This window comes from Helianthus annuus, chromosome 9 (genome assembly GCF_002127325.2).
Source record: "Helianthus annuus cultivar XRQ/B chromosome 9, HanXRQr2.0-SUNRISE, whole genome shotgun sequence".
Classification (NCBI taxonomy): domain Eukaryota; kingdom Viridiplantae; phylum Streptophyta; class Magnoliopsida; order Asterales; family Asteraceae; genus Helianthus; species Helianthus annuus.
In genome coordinates, this window is record NC_035441.2 from 139,162,753 (window position 1) to 139,169,789 (window position 7,037).

The 7,037-nt window shown below is 36.3% G+C and overlaps 1 long non-coding RNA gene across 1 annotated transcript; it reads right to left on the reverse strand.

Moving 5' to 3' along the window:
* Nucleotides 1-3,044: 3,044 nt before the first annotated feature.
* Nucleotides 3,045-3,643, reverse strand: LOC110905635. Its single transcript, XR_002573297.2, has 3 exons — nt 3,529-3,643; nt 3,256-3,415; nt 3,045-3,136 (listed from the first exon to the last, which is right to left on the reverse strand). It is a non-coding gene; the product is annotated as an uncharacterized LOC110905635 (long non-coding RNA).
* Between the last annotated feature and the right edge of the window lie 3,394 nt (nt 3,644-7,037).

Sequence of the window (7,037 nt, forward strand, 5' to 3'; positions counted from 1 at the left end):
TGATTTAATCTTAGCCCTTGATTAACTTAATGGATGGTCAAGATCACTTCCTATCCTTCCTAGCCAAATAAACTTCCTATTATATCTCCACCCTAATAAATTTATTATGATTTTTTTCTAAAAGAGATTAAATTAATATTAATCTATATTTAATTAGAAGAGATTAAACTAAATTATAATTATCTATAAGATACATTGTCTAATATGATGACAAGTGTCCAAAATTGGTTTCTTTTATTATATACTAGGTTATCACCCGCGAACTTCGTGGGTCGGAAAATTTAATCTACATTATCACAAAGTGTATAAATACAAACAAAGTGACATCTTACATAGATTACTTATTGACAGTGAAAATACAGTTAAAAGGCTCACCTAAGTGGCTCTTCCATCAACATCCTGCACACACGTACAATTTTTCATCTAAATATCTCACAAGATATATACAAAATAAAGAAGAAAAGCAACCGGTTGAACAACAAAACTTGCATTGATTCCAGCTCCATTTATTTCTTTTCCTTGAACATACAGCCTCCTAACAGACGGACCCATTCCTTTGGGACGCACAGCAACCACACTTGTGTTCTTGGGGAAATCAAGAATAACTTATTGCAGATGACCAAGAAAGAACCCATGGGATAACCCAAGTATGTTGTTTGGCTTCATGTGTGAAAAGATTTTCTCGTAGTTATCCGCTTGCATTAACTACAAAATCACATCAGGTCAATGATCGTATACTTAACATATGCAACACGTCGTTCTCGAGGATGAACCAAAGTTTATTGTAAAGTAAAAACTATCATATCAAATTTTGACTAAAAATCATGTCAAATAGAATAAAGTGGTCATCTTTAATTGACATGTATTGTTTGATACATATAAGTTTAAAATATCATATTTTTGAATTTTATCATGTTAAGGATTTTTTTTGGAAAGGGGAAAGAGACCCAGGTAGGGCCGACAATTTTACACGAATACACGACACGAACCTACACGAAGTTAACAGGTACCGTGTATGGCCTTAACAGGTATCGTGTACCAAACAGGTAGACACGATATTACCTGTTAATTTTCGTGTATAAACAGGTTGAATACCTGTTTACCTGTTAATACCCGTTAGTACATGATAAGAAATTAAATTAAATAAAACTCATCAGCCATGTGCGTGTGGGTTCCTTAATTCCTTTCTATTTTCATTCCTCATTCAATTAAAAAAAATAAAACCCTAAACTCCCTCTATAACTCTCAGATAGCATGTCGTGTTCGTGTTTTTATTCGTGTTAACAGGTATTAACAGGTAATTTTCGTGTATAACAGTCGAATAGTCATGTTAACAGGTATTAACAGGTAATTTTCGTGTATATCGTGTCGTGTTCGTGTTTGAAAAAAAGGACATGATAAGTTATCGTGTCGTGTTCGTGTATCGGATTTCGTGTATCGTGTCTTATCGTGTCGTGTCTTATCGTGTACGGGTATACACGATATGCCAGCCCTAGACCCAGGCAAACTTTATTAATGAAAAGAATTAAAAATAAAATAAAAAAGAGAAACTTTGGGACCTAAGACATGGCCCAAACCATCCAATGCAACCTCGGGCCCAAATACGCAGATCCGACCCAAAGGTTATACAAAAAAATTCCAACAAAAACTATGCCATAAAAGGCTTACTGTAATCCCTATCCAACTCACAAAACTCACACTTTGACTTGTCCTAAACGCCATTCTTCAAAGAGAATCCAAGTTTTTAAATGATCAGACTAAGCTCAATCATTCCTTTAGTTGTTTCTTAGCAAAGACTTTATCTTAAGACATTGATCAAGAAACCAGTAAGAAGGCCATGGCAAGGGTTTTTCTTAGCATAAACTTAATCTTAATTTCTGTATTCGGTTTTATCTAGTACACTTACACATATTTAATTCTCAATAATAAAGCAAACTAAAAGAACATGGTGCCATTTGTTTAGTTATAGCATACATAATAAATATGATTCCAAATTATACGAGAACACTAATAAACCTTTGTCACAAATCTTGAGTTCATATGACAGAAACAACTATAGTGGAATACCTCACACAAACTCAAACAGCTACGGAGGATAAGCTCTCACAAACAACAATTTATTAGTTAACTTTTGCCATGAAAAGAATAAATAATGCTGACACTACTGAGGGCTCAGGCGTATAAAGGACCAAGACAACCATCACATGCCAAGACGCCATTTTATCCCGAGATTTCTTTAAACGGCGTTTTCAGAAATCCAAAAAGACTCACACTTAAAAGCAAAGGCGCATGGCAGACATACTAAGTCTATTCATCAGCCAGTTGCAATGTGAATGCGCTCACATCACCTTCACAGTTAATGCACAAAGCCAGTAGCAGGTGTCCCACCTATCACAAAAAAACAAAGATGTTATCAATGCGCAAAGAACAACATCAAAGCATACCCAATAGAACTACCTTGCCTCATATACACCTCCATCAAGCTCGATATTTACTTACAATATAGAAAGGAAATGCAGCCCACAAATAATAATAACTACAACATAAGACCACTCACAACGACAGCCCACTACGCACAAACATGAGGGAGAACATTGGATAGGCGGGCTATAAAATCTTGTGCAAACAAAACAACTCCCAAATTCTATAAAGAAATGTACAGACAACCATAGTAGAATATCTCCCTTTAACACAATAACGTGAAAGAACAGAGATAGGCATAAACCATCTCTTGATACTGTTTGCATCAAACTTCTTCAATCTGCTCACTTGATACTGTTGCATCAACCATCTCTTTTTCGGAAGTATGAGAACCAGTAGACATCATTCCATTAGCACCTTCACACACTGGTTCATCATGACTTTGCGCTTCAATTGGTTTCAGGTAAAGTGGGGGCCACCATGTTGGGACCCATGAAAAGAAAATTCATTCTCAGGCGCCACCTGTCCTAGGGCTACCAGCATTGTTGCCTTTAATTGGTCAAGGCAAGTCTCCCAATGTTCTTCCAATTTGTTGGCAAGGTGTTGAACCCGATGGCCATGACTCGAAGTTTGACTTAAATGAATATGTTTCTTAACCTTGAATAAGCCGAGTTACACGCGTTGCCATGGGCCGACTTTGGCCTGTAATGAACTCCTAAAAATGTTTACCCTAATGTTTTAAAATCATAAATAACAAATAAATTATTATAAAATGAGAAAAAAATCACACAGGTTGACCTGTTGCCCAACCCGTTTGACCACCCCATGGCTTACCTCAGCAGCCTGCATGGCAGCTTTTCTTTCATCCACTTGTGTTACTCGACCGACCCAAACAAACACCTCGGAACCGCAGTCCAATAGATAGCATTTGTTGTTTTCCAGTAAAGATTTCAAAATTTCACCATCTACATCCTTAACCTGACCGTCAGCAATGCTGCAACGAAAAACACAACTTGCATGTTAGCATCGTAATCAGTCTACACGTCTTTTCATCACGGTCATCCACATACATAAACATAAATGAAAAAAACATAAGGGGAAATATACCAATAAAGTTTCGGTGGAGTCTTTTCGGGAATTGTATCATCTTCGCTTGCAACCTTTTTGCCAATAGGAGCAAAGCCACCAGGTCTGATCTATTTCAACCCAAACCTATTTTGACATGTTACTCAACCCAACCCAACCCAACCCAACCCATTCAGCCCCTTTTCCAACCCAAACCTATTTTGACATGTTAGTCAACCCAACCCAATACATTTCAGCCCGTTTTTCCAGCTAACTTAAACATTAACATTAACAGTCTATAATATAACAAAAATATGCTCCAAAGTCCAATTAAGTATTTGCAGCTCAACCCTACCAATCAAAACCTATTTCGACCCCTTATTCAACTAACTTGGCCCATAACAAAAACAGAAAACGACTAACCGGGTATTTATCCTAAAGCTTCTTCATAAGCAAGGTCACATCAGGCTGGAAGATTGAAAATGACATGAATTTTTGAAATAACGAAACTCTTTACGCCTACCAGTATAGTCACAAAGGATTCATTCCCTTAGCAATAAAAGAACAAAAGCAAAACCCAAGCCAATATTAAAAAGTGCAGTTACTTTGATAAGATAAATAGTGCCATACCGTATTGTTCAACCAATATCCAATCTATGACATGGCTTTCTCCTTTGGATCCTACAAAAGATCATTAATAAAGAAACTTCACTACAGGTCAGCTCCATGATTTTGAATGATGCCGCCCAAACATCAAAGTCCAAAATATAAACTCCATTCATTTGACCTTTTAGAGGTCAAACTAAGTACACACCAACTTCGGAAATAATAATATGAACTCACCAACGCATTCAACAGCAATGACTACATTGTACTCGATACTCGTTAGGCATATCAAAAGTCCAAAATATAAACTCCATTCATTTGACCTTTTAGAGGTCAAACTAAGTACACACCAACTTCGGAAATAATAATATGAACTCACCAACGCATTCAACAGCAATGACTACACTGTACTCGATACTCGTTAAGCATATCAAAACTGGAAAGTTCATATATAATCGATCGGATACAAGATCAATTCAGTTGACCACAAAAGTCAACTGTAGTATGACAGATAGTAAAACACAGAAAACTAATCCGAAAAATAGCAAAATGTTCACAACTCACCCGGATCGCAGTCCACTTCTGCCCCCTCGGAAACGACCGCCACCCCTTTGAAACGTCTTTCTCCCTCCACGATTTGAAAATCCGTTGCCTTGATTAAATTTTTTAGAACTTTCACCATTTGCAACAGCAACAAAAGGTCTCACAGCATTGTTATTCTATTCCATTTGAAGTTGATTAGGCATTGCAACTCCTTGCGGTAAGCCCGCGAACACCATTGGCAGGCCTACTTGTGATTGGTTGAAGTTGTTCTGAGGCATACCTGAAGGCCAAGACACAAATGCACCAAAATTGGGGGGAACCAGTCCAGAAAACAAAAAAAAAAAATAACATAAAAAAACAAATCGGGTGAAACGGGACCTGAACCAGCTATGTTCGACCCAGTTCTTGATTTTTTTGAAAGAAATGGTTCTTGGTTTGGTTTGAATTTAGAACTGAACCAGTTTTTTGTTTATTTATTTATTTTTAAACTTAAAAATGGAGTTGTTTCAGGTATGCTTTTAACACAAAAACCGTAAACTGTAACCAAATTGATTCATGTTGGTTTGCCTTACATGTCTGGTCCACTGGTATTGTTCGATGAGAACAAAGTTGCACAACAATCTATGAAAAGTTCAGTGATAGAAGTATACCATTGTTTTCATTGGAATCCAATTGGTCAGTATCCAGCCTTCTCTTCAAGTGATCCTTTTGTATCCCGGTGAACATGAACATGTGTAAATTAATAAAGAATAAAAAAAATTAAATCTGTTAGACTAATAAAACATCACCTGGTCATTCTGAATAAACCATCCATGTCAAAGTAGAAAACTACCAACTGACTACACAGGAACCATGAACAGACAAACATCAAACAATAGTGATAATCAGATAAGCAAATAGCTCTTAGCTTCTTAATAACCCATCCTTGTCAAAGTACAAAACTAAATACCATTTATTTAGAAAGTCAGGTGGTACGTATAGTTGTTTCGTATAGAAATTCAACTATTTAAGTAATAAAATATCTATATGCTTCATGATATTGCTGATTTACATTACATATACTGATCTACTTTAGAGAATCTGATTGAAAGCTCACCCAAAATAACAAACAGAATTAACCAGGATTTATATGTTATAATATAAATATGTGTTAGTACATCTTATACATCAAAAAAACGAATAAACTCGATCAACATCTAACCTATCTAACAGTACAAAGCTCTCCAGAATTAAGATTCATTCCCATATACAGTTGACCACGCGCCCCGCACCTGATCAATTCACATATCCGACACTGGATAGTAGAAAAAAAGAATTAAAAATAAAGAGAGAATAACAAATATAGACTGACCTTAATTCGTGTTTCAAGTGAATGGTAGTGGCGATTGATCTTAAGGATCCCGAAACTCCATCTTCTACTCTTGATTCCCTGAAAATAGCATCAAAGTAAGGCATAAAATAACACCACACCATAAACATAAATTTAACGCAAAATAAACACATTAAGCAACTGGTAATATTTAACGCAAAATAAACAAACAATATGAACTTAAAGAGCTATTGTAGCACTTGCTTAAAAGTTTACCTTAATCCGGCCATCACCGGAACTGATAGCAAGAAAGTCCAACCCAGCGACAACACTTGTTCCACAACATATAAAACACCAAACGTCGTTAACTTTAACGTCAAAACAATAACGTCGTTAAGTTACTATTCCCAGCCATCAGATATGAATAGATTTAGATTAGATTAGATTATATTTAACCCATCACAACCGAGCGATAAATACCAATGAAATGATACCCGAATTTCAAAAGTAAAATACTCAAAACAACATGCCTGTTTAATAGTCTCAACAGGCTGTTGAGCACGTCATAGAAGATGCCACCAGTCACCCAAAGGACCAAGAATGCCACCGTAAGCAACACAACCGAGGCCAAACCCACCAGAAACAATACTCAAATCTCTGAGGGACCAAATAAGACATCCGAACCAAAACAAAAGTTAGGGTTACCAACGGTTATGGTGATTACATGACTGAACCAGAAGAACACGAGGCGGGATTCAAAATTGAATACGGAAGAAAAATAACTGTTTATTGAAACAATAAAAAGAGTCGTCAAATCTAAAAACATAACTTATTTGAAAATAGAAAACATTAGGGTTTCGATTGAGACCTCAAATCTACAGAATCGGTGGTGAAAAAGTAACATGAGAATCACCATCGTCGATTTGCTGAAGAACATGTGTGGATTTGCTGAAGATGATGCATATGCGCCGCTAGGGTTTTGAGGGTGATGATAGAGACAAAGGCCATCACCATCTTCCTCATTGTCGATGAAACTGTCAAAATTTTAGAGAAAGTTATGGTCACGAAACCAATAAAAAGTATAAAATCAAAT